Raw genomic sequence first — 19,123 nt, forward strand, 5'->3', positions numbered from 1 at the left:
CCAAGGGCCAACACAGTGTAAGCCAGTCCCGCGCAGCACGACTGCCTCTCCCTGCTCATGCAACTGCTCATGATATACCACATCGAAGATGTGATTGAGCACCTGTCCTTCCAGCGGCTTCCAAGCCTGGAGGATAGTCCCTTCTTCAGGGAGTGGCAGTAGATCTGTACTGGCACCCTAGACTGGCAGCCTGGCCCCTTCTGGGATGTGCAGACATCACAGCAGTACATGAATAGCTCCGCGTCCTGCCTGTGCCCAGGCCAGTAGAAGCATTTGCCCAGCCTGCCCAATGTCTTTGCAAATCCGAATTGTCCAGTTGCCAGCAGCCCATGCGCCATCGCACGGAGCCCCCGGGGGTTCCCCAGCTGCAAGGGACGTCTGTCACTGTCGGACAACTGCCACCGCCGGAACAGCAATAAGTCGCGCACCTCCAGCGTTTCCCACTGAGAGTATAGAGCTTTGGACTCTGGATCCAGGATGGAGACATCTGTCTAATCCCCCCATCACCCCGTGCTTAGGCATCCCCTTACCCGGGCCAGCACAGGATCACTCGTGCTCCAGAGGGGGGAGGTCGTCACTGTCTGTCACCTGAAGGTCCATCACCATCATTTGCCCCTGGATCGGCTGTGTTGCGTTGGGCCTCTGTGGGGTGAACCGCACGGCCGCGAGCCGTTGGTGGTTGCTGCCTGCGCTAGGTCCCATTCATGGCACTGCCCCACCAGAGAGTCACAGCTTCGGCACCGAGGTAGAGTCCTTGACACATTCACGCGGGTCCCCCAGCAGGACAGCAGGTTCAGGCCAAAGATGCTAGACTCTCGGATGTCACCTCCTGCTCCACCATGTTTTTCCCCTCTGCGATGCACAGCACCTCTTCCCTCGCATTGCCGCACAGTCACCAGTGACCATAGCCAGCTGGACCACCATCGTCAGTGACCCAGGCAGGGATGGCTGGTCTGTGTTGGGGAGAACACCAGGACGGATGATAGTGTTGGTTGACCCCAGGTCCACCAATGCATGGCATCTGATGCCCTGCACCACGCTGTCCACGTATAATCCTTGTTCTTCACCAAAATGGCCCACCTGGAGGAGTGACAATGGCAGGGTTCTGCTGGTGGACTCTGTCAGCACTGCCCGCTTGGTGTTTCCCGATGGCTGCGCTGAACTGCGGTGTGGTGCCGGGGCAGGGCAGTTCCGGCCAAATGGCCTGCTTCACCTCCCCGGTAGAAGATCATTTCGTGACCCGCAGTAGGGTCGGCGCAGTGTAGTTTGTACCTGTCTCACGGGCTCCTCCTTGCCAGTGTCCTCTTCCACCTTGATGACACAAGCCTGGGCTTGCAGTGTGCAGAGCAATGCTGGAACACCTTGCTTCAGCTCTCCCTGCCTCGGCCAGCACCTCATCCAGCGACGATGATGTCAAGCGAACATGCTGCCAAAGGCGCGCTGGCGTCAGCACCTTTACAAAAGTGTAGAGGGCCAGCTCTTCCTGGGCCGTGGGAGGGAACTGGGCGGTAGCCATGCTGAGCACAGTGGTGGCGATCAACTGCTAATGCCCCTAGGCTTTCCCCCATATGGCGCCATCTGCTGCACAGTTACTCCCTCATTGCCTCTTGTCAAAGGTCTCTGCTCGAAACGTCTCTCAAACTCCACTACAAGGGCCCTGTAATCATACTGCTCCTCCGGCGTTAGGTCCCTCCAGTGCCAGGGCAAGGTGCACCGCTGTCTCGGTGGGGCTCCATCCACTGCGCTGTGCAGCAAGTTTGACTTGCACCAGGTAGGGCTCCAGGCGGCTGGTACCATTGTATTTGGGAGCTTCAGGGTGGACATTGAGGCGCAAATCGTCAAGGCCCCTTGGTCTTCATTTTGCTCTGGCAGCGTCTGCCATGGTGCCCATCCTCCCCTGGCTACAGCATCTTGGGATCCCCAGAGTGGGTCGCGATGGAGGAGAGTGATGCACTCCATCGTGACCCCTGGGTTGAGGGCCCAGGTATGCTCACTCCATTGGGGTTCCCTCGGAAGGCACAATGCTTGGTTCCCAGAACCTTCCTCCAAGTTCCACCTGCATAAGTTCCACTTATTCTCCAGGTTTTAAGGTGCTCTATCTGACATCTTAGCACTTCAGTCTTGTTGTCAATTTCTAATCCCATTCCTGACACCAATGTGGCGAGCACTTGGTCCAAAATGACAGACGAGGAAGCTTGTTAAACTCCACAACCATTTTATTGTGATGAACACAAAACAGACCGGCACCATGACCCAGAGAGTGAACCCAACCAGTCTCATGCAGACGGGGGAGGTGACCATCACACACCCCGGTTACAGTCAGGGTGACCCACAAATACACAAGCTGTGTGGGAGAAGACAGAGAGTGGTAGTGGATGATTGCTTATCAGACTGGAGGCCTGTAACTAATGGTGTGCCTCAAGGATCTGTGCTGAGACCATTGTTTGTTGTCTATATCAATGATCTAGATAATAATGTGGTAAATTGGATCAGCAAGTTTGCTGATGACACCAAGATTGGAGGCATTGTGGACAGCGAGGAAGGCTTTCAAAGGTTGCAGAGGGATCTAGACCAAATGGAGGGGTGGGCCAGAAAGTGGCAGATGGAATTTAATGCAGACAAGTGTGAGGTGTTGCATTTTGGAAGGACAAATCAAGGTAGGACATACACAGTAAATTGTAGAGCACTGAGGAGTTTGTACAAACAAAGAGATCTGGGAGTTCAGATACATAATTCCCTGAAAGTGGCGTCACAGGTAGACAGGGTTGTAAAGAAGGTTTTTCGCATCCTGGCATTCATTAATCAAGGTATTGAGTATAGGAGTTGGGATGTTATGGGAAGGATGTATAAGACATTGGTGAGGCCAAATTTGGAGTATTGTGTACAGTTCAGGTCACCTAACTATAGGAAGGATATCAGTAAGATTGAAAGAGTGCAGAGAAGATTTACTAGGATGTTGCTGGGTCTTCAGGAGTTGAGTTACAGGAAAGATTGAACAAGTTAGGACTTTATTCCTTGGAGCGTACAAGAATGAGGGGAGATTTGATATAGGTTTACAAAATTATGAGAGGTATAGACAGAGTAAATGTGAATAGGCTCTTTCCACTTAGATTAGGAGAGAAAAATACGAGAGGACATGGCTTTAGGGTGAAAGGAGAAAGGTTTAGGGGGAACATTAGGGGGAACTTCTTCACTCAGAGAGTGGTGGGAGTGTGTAATGAGCTGCCATCTGTTGTGGTAAATGTGGGCTCACTCTTAAGTTTTAAGAATAGATTGGATAGGTACATGGATGGGAGAGGTCTGGAGGTTTATGGACCGGATGCAGATCAATGGGATTAGCGGAATAGTGTTTCGGCACAGACTAGGAGGGCTGAATGGCCTGTTTTCTGTGCTGTAGTGTTCTATGATTCTATGGTTCTATGCAAATAACTGTGTAACCCAAGCTAAAATGCAACAATAAATGAATTGGAACTTCCCACCATAATCCCACAAAAGCATTTTAACACAAAAACAATAAACAGTGCTGGTCATTAGTGTCTGATGAAGCATTCTTTGGCACATAGTTCAGTAGGGGTCATAAGTAGAGGTATGTGAATGGGATACCATTATTTTGCCATCAGGTCATATGTGAGCACCATACTAAATGTAAAACTAAGAGTACAAGAACATCTCCTGGATCCCTTGTTTCTCTTTTGATTATTTTCTGGAGTTGATTCCCAAGGCTGTCATAGCCAGGGGTGGTAGTGGGGATAAGTTCCCACTACCTATAAAGTGCTCCAAATGCCGTGCGTCTCCAGCACCCTCTGACTACCAAGTCCAACTCTTGGCCTTCATGTGTGGCTTAGCTACTAGGCCCGGTGGAACTGTTTCTACTGACAAGAGAAGGGGCAAAGGTGGACCACTGGTGCCTCAAAACCAGTTGCTTCAGGCAGGCGGGGCTCATCAGCCTTGGACGGCAGCCACCTGGGAGGAGGAAAACTCTAATTTTAAACTTCCACTGCCTTGCGCCCATACCCACCCATGGGAAAGGCTTCGGGAGTAAACCCTGAGGAAGAAAACTGGAGCTGGGGTCCCTAAGGCAGTTTGATGTTTTTCACAACTTCACTCTGGCAACCTCTGCGACGACACTGGTGCAAACTGTATCGGCGCTTGCCCTTCCCTTGGACTATATCAGTGACTTGGAGAGGGGAACCCACTGCATGGGCAACAGCCAGTTCTTCATATCCTCCCACCCAGGCTTGCGCCCTGAAGAGGACACAGTCCACCAGAGGCATAAACCCATGATCCCCTGGGATCAACGGCTGCCCACTACTATTTTCTGGAGTTACAAAGCACAACAACCTAACTCTCACTGAATTGGAATATGCAACCAACATTTGTGCATTCTGAGCTTCAGATCATTTTCAACTCATTTGTTGAAACATACATGACAATCAGCCTTTGACGCCATCCACGAAAGAGGTTACTTTGCACCCTTCATTTGCTGCACAAAGATATTCATGATAAATTCTGAGAAAATATGGATCAATTCAAAATTTTAGGAACCATCTCCCAAAGGAAACAGATACAATCACTTACAGTGTGTTAGCACTGTCTTCTTACAAAGAGTGTTTTAAAAACAAATTCGTGCATCCAACATAGATACTGCAGTGTACGTCTAACCCAATTGGAGAAGGTAAGCGCCAAATGAAAATCAACAGCATCCCTCCTGACGATTTGAAACTTGAAGACGTGGAGTTCATGGAGAAATTCACAACCTCATCTCCAACATCATGAGAGAGATGAAATGGTTCCAAAGTTATCTGAATCTATGATGTACTAGCTTACCTTTAATTTCCTTGCAATTTTATCCGGTTATGTAAAAACTCTGGAGTCAATCAAAACATCTCAAATGATTAAATTATTTTAGATATTACTGGAGGAGATAGCAGAAAATTGTGTGAGAGATTTTTATTGAGATAATTGACATCTAATTATTTCAACCATCCCCAAAAGCTAAGTATAGTTTAACCAATGTGAGAGCATCATTCAGGAAGGTGAACTTATAGAAAGCATCTGGCCCAGACTGGGTAACCGGCCGAGTACTAAAGATGTATGCTGATCGGCTGGCTGGAGTGTAAGTAACATTACATTCACGTAAAGAAGTACTTTGAGAGCTTGGTGATGAAACATATTACCTCCTTTCCTGAGAAGCAACTTGGATCTGCTCCAATTTGCCTATCGTCATAACAGATACCATTTCATTGGCTCTTCGCTCAGCCTGGAACATCTGGACAGTGAAGATGGATACATCAGTATGCTCTTCATCAACTACTGTTCAGCATTCAGTACTACCACCCTCTCAAAGCTTATCAATAAGCCTCTAGCCCTAGGTCTCAATTCCTTCTTGTGCAAATGGATCCTCAATTTCCTCACTTGCAGTTTAGAGAGGCAACAGAATCTCATCCACAATCTTCATCAGCACAGGCTCTGAGCTTAGCCCCCTGCACTACTCACTTTATACTTAGAGTGTGAGGCTAAACACAGGTCCACTGCCATATTTAAGTTTGCTGACGACACCACTGCTGTTGGCCAAGTCAAAAGTGGTGATGAATCGGAAGGGAGATTCCGGCTAAGTGGTGCCACAACAACAGCTGCTCACTCAATGCAAGCAAGACCAAGGAGCTGATTACTGACTTCTACTTCAGGAGGAGGAAACCGGAGGACCAGGAGCCACCCCACAATGGGGGATCAGAGATGGATAGGGTCATCCACATTAAACTCGTCAGTGTTATCATTTCAGAGGACCTGTCCTAGGCCCAGCATTTAAGTGCTATTACGAAGAAAGCACAGCAGCACGTCCACTTTCTCAGAAGTTTGCGAAGATTAGGTATGTCATCTAAACCTTTGAGAAATTATTTAGATGTGTGGTGAAGAGTATATTGACTGGTTGTGTCACAGCCTGGTATGGAAACACCAATGCCCTTGAGTGAAAAAGTCTATAAAATGAAGTATATATGGTGCAGTCCATTACAGGAAACGCCCACCTCACCATTAAACTCATCTACATGGAGAGCCGTCGCAGGAATACTGCGTCCATCATCAAAGACACCACCATCCAGGTGATGCTCTCTTCTTGCTGTGGCCATAAGAAAGAAGATATTGGAGCCTCATGACCCACACCAATAGCTCAGAAAAGATGTGATGACATAGGAGAGGGTCCAGAGAAGATTCACTAGAATGATTCAAGGAATGGAAGTGTTAATGTATGGGGAGCATTTGCTGCCTCTGGCCCTGTAATTGCTGGAGTTTTAAAGAAAGAAGGACAATCTTATTGATAACTACCAAATATTGAAAGGCCTGGATAGAGTGTTCATGGAGAGGATGTTTCCTATTGAGGATGAGACTAAAGCAAGAGGGAACAGCCTCAGAATAGAGGGACATCCATTTACAGCAGAGAGGAGAGGCACTTCTTCATCCTTTGAGAGGTGAATCTGTGGAATTCATTGCCATGGATGGCTATGGAGGCCAAATTGAGAATACTTGAAGCGGAAATTGATAAGTCCTTGATTAGTCAGTGTGTCATAGGCTACAGGGAGATCAGGGGTTGAGTGGAATAGCTAATCAGCCATGATAGAATGGTGGAGCAGACTTTATGGGCCAAATGACCTAATTATGCTCCTGTGCCTTATAGTCTGATAGTCTTATCCACCGGCCCTCCTTCATCAGCCTTCTTGGTAACCTCCTTGAAAAACTCTATAAGACTGGTTAAACATGACCTACCATAAACAAAGCCATGTTGAAAACCCTAGTCATACCTTTTCTATCCAAATAGTAAAATATCCTATCCCTTCGAATACTTTCCACTAACTTACCCACAACTGAAGGCAGGCTCACTATCCCAGAAATGTCTATCTTATTTTTAGGGCCTTTCTTGAACAACAGAACAATATTACCTATCCTCTCATCCTCCAGCACCTCACTCGTGGCTAAGGATGCTTTCAGTATCTTTGGTAGAGCCCCTACAATTGTCCCATTATCCTGCAAAGCCTGAGGAGGTACCTGATCAGGCCTTGGAGATTTATCCACCCAAATTTGCCTCCAGACAGCAAGCAACTACTCTTCTCTAATCCAGATGTGATCCATGGCCTCACTACCTTTTTCCTCAGTCTATCGACCTTGTGTCTGTATCTCAACACGTGGTGTTGGGCACGTGGCCAAGTGGTTAAGGCGTTCGTCTAGTGATTTGAAGGTGGCTAGTTTGAGCCTCAACTGTGACAGCGTGTTTGTGTCCTTGAGAAAGGCATTTAATTACACATCGCTCTAGTGTCTGTGCAAGGAGCGGCGCTACACACAGACTTCCAATCTGCGCCTTGTAAGGCATGAAAATGCCCGACACAGGCCTCTCATGGTCTGAGTCGACATTCCCCCCTGTATCCCAAGTATATACAAATGCAAAAATTCTATTTAACACCTTCCCCGTCTCTTTCAGACCCATGTGCAGATCACCGGATTTGTCAAAGGATCTTTAGTTATGGCAATTGTCATCCATTTTCTCAGCTCTACGTGATCCAATCTACTTCAATTTGAGCAGAAGTAGATTCCATAAGAAGGAAATGACACTACTCATGAAACTCGCCAGATAAATCATGCACAATCTCAACAACAACTGCACACCAAATGAAGCGCATTTCCACCTGCACTGATATAAATTCAAGGTAAAGTCTTTACATTGTGAATATTTGGTAGGATTAGCTCATTATGCTTTATGGGGCAGACTGCTAACATCAAGACCTTTACTAAGCACCGAGGTACTGTCAGCTGATCAAACATTTTCCAAGCTCCCAGAGGGTGCTACAACTAACAGTGAATGTTTTTTTTCCCAGATAGTTATTCCAATAACGCCTCAGGTGTGATACACTAGTACCACTCCATTACTCAGGGTGCAGTTAAAATACTGAATGATTTTTTAGATGGAGCAGGGACCTTGGGATAAAAGGCACAGACATGTTTACCATTGAAGAGTTTATTCCCAGAGAGTCTTCAGAGACGCCTCATGCCATATACCTCTCCGAAGAATAATGAATTTTTAAGTTTTCCTGGTTGTCATCACATTTTTGGATTCCTGTTACATTATCTTTCAGCTTCCTTATCACAATGTCCTTCCAGGTGAACCAGAAGATCTTCAGCTGCCCTTTTACTTTCTGCTTCCTGCTACATTGAAGAGACTACCAAAGCACAATACTGGTAAAGAAATGAGTTGCTTTGATTTGATTTTGATGTGGAAGCTCTGGGATTATTTGAATTTCAGGCTGCTACCTCCTGTACTCATTTATTTTATTTTATTTTGTTCAGAGATCAGGGTGGAACAATCCCTTCTGGAACAACAAGCCTCACTGACCTGCAACCCACCTATTTAACACTAGCCTAATCACAGGTCAATTTTCAATGACCAACTAACCTACCAAATGGCACGTCTTTAGACTGTGGGAGGAAACTGGAGCACCTGAGAGATCCAAGCAGTCACAGTGAGGACATGCAAACTCCTGACAGGTAGCCCCGAAATGTTCCAAACTCCAACTCCCTAAGCTATAATACCATCACTATTGTGGTGATTTAACGTCTACATATCTCCCCTTAATAACCCACATCTTTACTTGAACAGAAAGGGTTTTACTCAGTGCATTGGCGAATGCTATGTTTTAGAGAAATATATCCACATCAAAAAGGAAGAGATATTGGGTGTCTTGATAAGTAATATGGTGGAGAAGTCCTCAGGGCCTGATGGAATGGATTCCAAGATACTGAGGGAATAAAGGGAGAAGATAGCTGGAACCTTGACACATATCTTTACATCCACCATCTATGGGCAAAATGCCAGAAGACTGAAGACTAACCAGTGTTGTTCCGGTGTTTAAGAAGTGGAAAGCTGGGAAATGTCAGGCTTATGGGCAATGTTACACCAGTGGTAGGGAATATGCTAGAGAAGATCCTTTACAGTAGGTTTTACTTTCATTTGGAAAAGAATGGACATATTAAAGATAGTTAGGATGACTTTATGCTGGAGAGCTCCTGTCTATCAAATTTTGCATAAAAGTGATTGACGACAGTAGGGCTGTGAAAGTTGCTACATGGACTTCAGCAAAGCACACAATTTAAAGAAGATTTGTTGGGCAGGTTTTTTGCACAGAGAGTGATAGGTGCCTGTAACACATTGCTAAAGAGGTGTTGAACAACAACCTTAATGCTTAAGAGGCTTGTAGACAGATACATGATTAGGCAGTGAATGCAGCAATAGAGACCATATGCAGGCAGATGAAATTAGTTTAGATTGGAATCATGATTGAAGTAGACATGGTTCACTGAAGAGTCTGTTCCTGTGCTAAACTGTTCTCCATTCTCATTCACTGTTCATTGTCATTTTCAGCTGCCCAGATAGGTCAGACAGAGTCATGGCAGGAGTAGCAAGTCAGGCAAAGGCATGAGTCTTCACCATCTTGTGGCCCATTGCACTCATCTATAGTTTGTTTTAAGAAAAGGTGGAATGCAGGTCTAAATAGAGATCAAAGATTGCTCACATTACTCCCCATGTCTTTTGTCAGTGTGCTGTGCTTCTACAACAGTAGAGCATAGGAATAGTAGGATCCATAAGACTACAAATATTGCAATAGAAACACCATGATTTTCCTGAAGATAAGATTTTATTCACTCTATCGATCCAGAGAATGCATTCAGCACAAACTTAGTAGATGTTGCCACTTCATCTTCTGCACACTGAACAACTCTGCAAAGGCAAAGGGATAATTCCCACATCCTAATCCTGCTCCCCAAGCCTCATCTCCCCTGAAGCATTGAGTTCATGAGAAGATCTACAGAATCTCCTATAGAAGTGCTTGTAACAGCTTGAAAGGACTTCTGAAAAAATAAACTTAGAATTAAAGCAGGATCAGTAGAGATCAGTGGGGGCAGTCGGGACATTCTACACACTACAGTTCCCGAGGAGACATTGGATTGTGAGTAGCAAGAGATTTCAAAAGAAGTGAGTGGAGGCAGCCGGGATATTTTGCATGCCATAGTCCTCAAGGAGACTCGAGACTGTGAGTCATTTATGATTTCAAAAGAAGTGATCGACGACAGTTGTGACATTCTGTATGTCACAGTTGTCGAGGAGATGTTGGATTATGAGTAACTAGCCACTTGGCAAGGGCCAATAATAAGATGTTAGGTTAAAGTGGCTTTGTGGGAGCAGCCATTGTGAGTTAGCCAGTGGTAGATTGGGGAGTTGAGGCTTTAGTTTATTGAAGCTTGGATGAGAAGAGGCAGAGGCTGTAGCTAGATTTTTTTTTTGTTTAACATTTTTATTTCTTTCTTATTAAACTGTTAGAGCAGTAGGTATGCCAGACAGGTTAGTGGAAGACAATGAGACCTCCAGTGTCCATGAGAATTACATCTACAAGAAGTATATCGAGTGGCAGCTTCTTTCAGACCAGAATGAGGAATTGGAGCTGGAGCTGGATGAACTCTGGATCATTCAGGAGGAAGAGTAGCTGTTCAACAAGCAATACAGGGAGGTAGTTACACCCAAGCTGCATGAAACAAGTAACTGGGTGATCATCAGGAGGGCAAAAGGGATTAGGCACCCAAGTATTGATACCCCTGTAGCAGTACCCCTCAATAACTGTACCATTTTGGATAATTTGGGGGGAGGTGGGAATGACCTAGCTGTGGAAAGCCAGCATCAGGGCTCTGGCACTGAGTCTGACAATGGCTCAGAGGGAAGTGGGGAGAAGAGTCAGGTTGTAATGAAAGGGGATTCATTGTTTAGAGTAACAGATGGGAGGTTCTATGGATTTCCAGATGGTATGTTGCCTCCCAGGTGTCAGGGTCAGGGTTATTTGGATCGAATCCACAGCATTCTTAAGCGGGAGAGTGAGCAGCCAGACTTCATACACAGGGCATCCAGGGTTGTGGTCTCAGGACTTCTATCCATACCATGTGCTACTGAGGCCAGAAATAGGAAGATCATATAATTTAGAACATGGCAAAGAAGATGGTGTAGGAGGGATGGCTTAAGATTTTCAGATCATTGGACTCTCTTCCAGTGAAGGTGGGACCTGTACCGACGGGATAGTTCACACCTGAACTGGAAGGGGACCATTATCTTTACAGGAAGGTTGGCTAGTGATGCTCTGGAGGGTTTAAACTAGAGTTGCAGGGGGATGGGAATGAGAGAACCAGAGCAGACATCAGAGTGATACTAGGGAAAGATGTTGTAAAACCTACGTATAAAGTCAAGAATCGAAAGGTTTATCATGGTGCACTAATGTTCTGATTTGTGTAAATTTCAATGCATGGAGTACTGTAGGAAAGGCAGGTGAGTTTAGGGCATGGATCAGCATGTGGAATTATGACATTGTAGCCATTAGTGAGATTTGGTTTCAGGAGGGACAGGACTGGCAGCTTATTGTTCCAGGGTTCAGTATTTTTGGATCTGATAGAGTGACAGGATGAAAGAGGGAGAGGTGGCATTACTGGTAAGGGGGAATATCACAGTTGTGCTCAGACAGGAGAGACTGGAGTGCTCATCTCCTGAGGATATATGGGTACAACAGAGGAATAAGAAAGGGATGACTTCATTAATGGATTATACTATAGACACCCCCAACAGTCAGTCGGATTTAGAGGGAGAAATTTGTAGTGAGATCGTGGACTCTTGCAAGAAACATAAGATCATGATACCAAGTGATTTTAACATGCTACGTATTGACTTGGACTTCCATACTGTAAAAGGACTGGATGGGATAGTGTTTGTCAAATGTGTTTAGGAAAGTTTATTTAATCAAATAGGGAGAGTGTGATACTAGATCTCCAATTAGGAAATGAGACAAGGCAGAAGCTTGTATAGGGAAACTCTTTACATCTAGTGATCATAATGTCAATATAGGCATTATGCTTCACCTGCAAGTCTGCTGGGGTCATCTAGTTTATCTGGTGCTCCCAATGTGGCCTCCTCTACGTTGGTGAGACCCATCGTAAATTGGGGGATCGCTTCATCGCACACCTGTGGTCCATCCTCCGAAAGTGGAACTTCCTGGAGGTTGAACAATATAATTCCTATTCCCATTTCTGCTCTGCATCTGGGCCCATGACCTCCTCTTATACCACAATGAGGCCACCATCAGGATGGTGGAGCAACAAATATTGAATTTGGGTAACCTCCAACCTGATGGCATGAATACCGATTTCTCCTACTGGTAAAGTACTTCCCCCACCCTCTTCTATTTCCCACTCAGACCTCTTAACTGGTCTCACCTACCTAACACTTCCCCCAGATGCAGCTCCTCCTTCCCTTTATCCTATGGTCCACTCTTCTCTTCTGTCAGATTCCTTCATTTTCAGCCCTTTACCTTTCCCACCACATGGCTTCACCAATCACCTTCTAGCTATCCATCCCCTCTCCCCAGCTTTTTATTCTGGTGTTTTCCCCCTTTCTTCTCAGTCCTGAAGAAGGGCCTTGGCCTGAAACATTGACTGCTTTTGCATTTCCATGGATACTGCCTGACTTGCTGAGTTCCTTCAGTATTTTGTGCACAATAATTTGGATTTCCAGCATCTGCAGTATTTCTTGTGTTTATAATGCTAATAGTTTAAGATGATTTTGGAGAAGGATAGGTCTTGTCTTCAGCTTGAGATTCTAAATTGGAAAAAGATTGATTTTGGTGGTCTCAGAAAGGATCTGGCAAGTATGGATTAGGTTAGGTTGTTTTTAGACAAAGGTGTACTTGTTAATTCAGAGGCCTTCAAAAGTGAAATTTGGAGAGTACAGAGTTTGTATGTTCCTGTCAGAACAAAAGGCAACGGTGACAGATTTAGGAATTCTTGGGTTTTGAGAGATATTGAGGCCATAATTAAGAAGAAGGAGGAGGAGGTCATAGCTGGTATAGGCAGGAAGAAGCAAATGAGATACCTGAGGAATATAAGTTATGCAAGAGAATACTTAAGAAGGAACTCAGGAGGGCATGAGGTTACTCTAGTGGACAAGGTGAAGGAGAATCCCAAGGGCTTCTACAGATAAAATAAGGGCAAAAGGATAGCAGGGAACACAATTGGTCCTCTGGAAGATCAGAGTTGATATGTATGCGTGGGCCGAATGAGATGGAGGAGATCTGAAATGGATTCTTTGCACCTCTGTTTACTCAGGTGATGGACATGGAGTCTATAGAAGTGAGGAAAAGCAACAATGAGGTCATAGGATGTATATAGAGTACAGAGGAGGAGGTGTTTCCTATCTTTGGCCCATCTAGTCCATGCCGCATTGACCGTGCAAAACCCAGGACTTGAGGACACGAGTTATCAGGATATATTGCATAGTTTAGGACTTTATTCAATAGAGCTTATGAGGATGAAGGAGATTTGATAGAAGTGTACAAAATCATTAGGAGTATAGACAGGTTAAATGCAAGCAGGCTTTTCCCACTGAGAATGGGTAAGACTAGAACTAGAAGTCATGGGTTAAGGGTCAAAGGTAAAATGTTTAAGGAAACATGAGGGGGAACTTTTTCATTCAGAGGGTGTGAGAGTGTGGAATGAGCTGCCAGCAGAAGTGGATGTGGGTTCAATGTCAATATTTAAGAATAATTTGAATATGTGCCTGGATGAAAGATGCAGGTGCAGATTGAAGGGACTGAGCAGAATAACAATTCAGCATGGACTAGATAGACCAAAGAGTCTGTTTCTATGCTGTAGTGTTCTATGATTCTGTCACTCTGACCAGATCATCTGGTCCATCCTTATCTGGTCTGCTTTTTATAACCTCTAAATATTCCATTGTTAATGTAATATATGATCTTTCTTCATAAAGTCATGTTGACTCTTCCTAATTCTAATATTATTTTCCAGGTAACACATTGCCACTTCCCTGGTAATATAACAGAACTTTACTTTCATCGCTCAAGGCAATGAGATCGCAGTGCTACTCCAGTCCATGCGAAACAAATACTTATACTGCATTTTACAATAGATTCCATTATATGCCCTGCTGTTCATATTAGGCTATCTACCTTCTTCCCCTTGTCTTAAATAATAGGGTTATATTTGCCACCTTCCAATCCATTGAAAACTCTTAAAAATCATGAAAGTTTGAAAGATTACAACCGGCGCTGTCACTTTCTCCATACTTTCAAATCCCTGGGATGCATGCCTTCAAATCCCGTTAACTTTTCTCATCCTAGTTTCTTTATTGTCTTCATTCATTCCAGGCCTGCAGTCCTCTTCTGTTTTGGAAAGTTTTCTATGTCCTGTTCTTTGATTATAGGTACAAAATATTTGTTTAATTTCTTTTTTATTTCATTAATCATATAGTTTTGTCTGCTCAGTCCATAAGGAATCCATGTTAACTTTAGCATACCTTTTCACTTTTTACCTTTCAACAGATGCTCCTCAATCTATTTTTCTGCTTGTTTGAGGTCATATTCTTCTTTCAGTTTACTGATCAATAACTTGATTATCCTTCATTGAATTCTGGAATTTCTCCAGTATTCAGGCATACTGCCTGTTTTTCGGCAGTGTTATAAGCTTTGATCCAAAAATATCTTATCTTGTTAGCCATGGCTGAACCACTTTTTATGTTGCATTATATAACTCTTTAAAAGTCAAACATTGACGAGTTCACATTTATAAAGATTATATCAGTATGATGCAATCACATCTGTCATCTTATGGCTTTATAAGTTGCTTTCTTAAGATTAACATTTTAGTTTACTTTCAATCTTTATTTAAAATTCTGTCATCATATGATCATTGATCCCTACACAATTTCATAACATTCAAAAATATTTGTTCCTCAATAAACTGATCTGGAAACCCATCTCTTATATGCTTCAAGAATTCAACATTCTCAGGTTTGCTACTAATTTCGTTTACCCAACCAGTGTGCTATTTGAAAGTTCTAAATGCAGAAAATCATTGATTATGCAACCAAAATAGAATCTGAATCAGAATCGGGTTTATTATCACCAGCACGTGTCGTGAAATTTGTTAACTTAGCAGCAGCAGTACAATGCAATACATGATAATACGAAGATCAATTACAGTAAGTATATACAGTATATGTATATCAAATAGGTAAATTAACAATAGTGCAAAACAGAATTAATACAAAAAAGTGAGGTAGTGTTCATGGATTCAATATCTATTTGGAAATCGTATGGCAGAAGGGAAGAGGGGAAAAAGGTGTTTCTGAATCACTGAATGTGTGCCTTTGGGCTTCTGTACATCCTACCTGATGATAACAATGAAAAGAGGGCATGTCCTGGGTGCCGGGGTTCTTAATAATAGACATCCCTTTCTGAAGCACCGCTCCTTGAAGATGTCTTGGATACTACAGAGGCTAGTACCCAAGATGGAGCTGACTAATTTTACAACTTTCGTTCAGTTTCTTTTGGTCCCATACCGGACAGTGATGCAGCCTATTGGAACGTTCTCCACGGTACATCCATAGAATTGTTTGAGTTTTATAGGTGACAAGCCAAATCTCTTCAAACTCCTAATGAAATATAGCTGCTGTCTTGCCTTCTTTATATTATAGCTGCATCGATATGTTGATTGCAAGGTTGTTGCTGTGACACCACTCAGCTAACTGGTATATCTAACTCCTGTATGCCTTCCTATCTCCTTCTGAGAGTCTGCCAACAATGGTTGTATCATCAGCAATTTTTTAATGGTATTTGAGCTATACCTAGCCCACAGTCATGACTATAGAGAGAGTAGAGCAGAGAGCTAAGCACACACCCCTGAGGTGCATCAGTTTTAATCATCAGCAAGGAGGAGATATTATCACCACGGACTGTGGTTTTCTGATTAGAAAGTCATTAGAAAATAGGTTAGGAAATACACACAGTATCCACTCTATTAGGTACCTCCTGTACCTAATAAAATGCCTCTGAATGTCTGTTCATAGTCTTCTGTTGCTTAGCCCATCCACTTGAAGGTTCAATGTGTAGTGCATTTAGAGATGCTCTTCTGCACACCACAGTTGTAATGCATGTTTATATGAGTTACTGTTACCTTCCTATCAGCTTGAACAAATCTCACCATTCTCCTCTGACCTCTCTCATTATCAAGGCGATTTTGCTCACAGAACTGCTACTCACAGGATGATCTTTTGTTTGTCACTCCATTCTCTGTAAACTCTAGAGACTGTTGTGCATTAAAATCCCAGGAGATCAGTAGTTTCTGAGATACTCAAACCACCCTGTCTGGCACCATCAATCATTACACAGTTAAAGTCACTTAGATCACATTCCTTCCTCATTTTGATGTTTGTTCTGAACAACAACTGAACCTCTTGACCATGCCTGCTTGCTTTTCTGCCCTGAATTGCTGCCACATGATTGGCTGATTAGATATTTGCATTAACGGGCAGGTGTACAGGAGTACCTAATAAGCTGACCACTGACTGTATAGTATATTGACTGATATTGCAAGCTCTGTTCTATCCTAATCAATACAATGTTTGCATTAGCAGACATCCACTCCAAGGATTAAACTGCAAGATGCAGGTAACAATTACAACTAGATCTGAGTTGATTGTCAGCTCAAGTGAGAGATTAGCATTTGCAGAATCAAACTGATCCGAGTTTCTCTTAACATTAAATTATGAAACTTGCTTCAGTTCATTGCAGTTGATGCTAAGAATAATTGAACAAGAAAAATGAATGCCAGAAGGCAAGCAGAGATAATTGACTATTTTGATTTATGACTTGCTTACAATAACATACGGTAATTGTTGAAACCCGTTTAACCTGTTACGTTATCCTGTTGCCATTTTATTGTACAGTTATTCCTTGTTTAACTCACTCTAAGATAAGGGGAGTATAGTTTGTTTAAAACCATTAAAATAAAGATTTTCTCTTAATTCTATTACTCAGTTGTGTTTTTGTTAATGTACTTTATAGTAATTTATTGATTTTTTAATGTGCAAAAGAAAGAACATTTAGATATAATTAAGTCTTTCAGAAAACACTTCATGATATTTTAATACTTGGGTGCAGTGAAACCTCCTGTAGTCCTTCCAGTTTGCCAATTTTATTGTGTAGTAACATGTCCTTCCTCCTTGCAGTTAAGTTTCTTATTACTGGAGGTAAAATACTCCCGATGGGTAAGGGCAACCTGGAAACGTGCAGCTTTGGCCTTAACAGTTGTTGGACGTGAAAGACTAACCTTTTATAATAATGGATCAGCAACAGTAGAGAAGGAAAAAAGAAACACAAAATTACAGGACACATTAGTAGAACATTAAATTTGTGAGAGGCATTCACTTCAGTAGAACATTAAATTTGTGAGAGGCATTCACTTCCTCTAAACGGTATTGTTGAAATTTTTGATAAGTGAATGGGCACTACATGGAGTAAACTGAGGGGCTGCCTCTTGACACATTACATCAAGGTGAAGGAATTAACAGTGCTAATTTTGTAAAATGTTACAATTTGGGCAGAAGATGACTACAAGGCATCAAAATGCCAACAAATTACATGTTGTAAAATGAGTTATAATCAAAGATGTTAAAATGTCAAATTAGTTGATTTTTTTTTTTGATTAGTTGATTAGTTTCCCTCATTTGAAAAGGCAGGAACTAATTGTGAGTAATTTTCCAAGGGAGGAGATTTAAGCTAAAATGGGAGATGATGTTAAAAATACCAAATCTTTTTTTGTCATCAGTTTGCTGAATATATTGGATCCTGGTGGAAACATGGAAGGGAACATTCAAGATTCCAGATTTAAGATTGTTTACTGTCATTCTTCAGTACACAAGTGTAAAGGAGAATGAAATTATTGTTGCTTAGGGAACAATGGAAACACAAGGGAAAATGAAACATTTCTGAGGGCTGGTGTTCTCCTTCAGTATTTCAAACAAAATATCCTCCTACTGACTATTCCAGAGTTGTTAACCCTTACATACTGTTCGGGTCAACTTTGACCCTTTTTGACCATTAACCATGGTGAAAACTCCCTAAACGCCGTTTTTTTCCAGCAGAAATTTTATGACTTTTCCTAAAGTGACCCAAAATGCACAAAAACAAAAAGATTTTAAAAAATTAAACTTTTGTACAGGTGCTACAATTTTTGCAACACTGAAGCTGTTCCAGGTCAAATTTTACCCGTACTGATTGCAACGGCTATTGGTGGTCTAATGTAACGCGGAACTCCTGAAAAGGTCATAGGTGCCTTGACCCTGTCACGAGATCTGCATCTGCAAGCACATGGTGAGCTGAGCATCCATTTTAGTGACGGCAGTTATGGAAGTTAGACGTAGACCTTGTGCTCAGGAGGTAATTGATCAGGTGTTCGAAGATGAACACACAGACAGCGAAATGGAGGAGGAAGTCTCAGAGCAGGAGGACTACAAGGAGGAAGACTCTGATTGCAGCCCCTCAGACAAAGATGACTGAGAGAGAGGAGGAGGAAGCAAGGGAGACATTTATGTCCAAGGACAATGAGATCTGCTGGTCCTCACTTCCATATGAGACTGCAGGCAGGATGGCAGCGGAAAATGTCATTCGAAAGACTCCAGGATCCACAAAACTGGCTATATCACAGGCATTTGACATTTTATCTACTTTCCTGCTCTTCTGGGAAACCAGCTGTGGAAGGTCTGGAGAGAAAGCAAGGCATGTGCGTCGTGTTGGACATGACAGAAGGGCTGAAAGGACACAACGTGACCTGTGACAACTTCTTCACATCTCATGAGCTTGGTCAGACGCTTCTGAAGAAGAAAACCACAATGGTGGGTACCGTGAGGCAGAAGAAGCCGGAGCTGCCACCTGCTCTGACTGAAAGAAGGGGGAGAGACGTCTTGTCGTCGAAGTTTGCATTCACCCATGACACCACAGTTGTGTCGTATATGACAAAGAAGAACAAGAATGTGATCCTTGTGAGCACTTTACATAAGGCTGCAGAGGTAAGCGATCAGGGGGACAGAAAACCAGCCATCATCCTGGACTACAATGCCAACAAAGGGGGGATCTGACAACCTTGACAAAGTCACAAACACATACAGCTGCAAGAGGAGAACATCCCGCTGACCTCTCGCTATATTTCATAACATCATTGACATTTCCACATACAATGCCATTGTCATCTGGAG

The sequence above is a fragment of the Mobula hypostoma genome, chromosome 22, assembly GCF_963921235.1.
Source record: "Mobula hypostoma chromosome 22, sMobHyp1.1, whole genome shotgun sequence".
Classification (NCBI taxonomy): Eukaryota; Metazoa; Chordata; class Chondrichthyes; order Myliobatiformes; family Myliobatidae; genus Mobula; species Mobula hypostoma.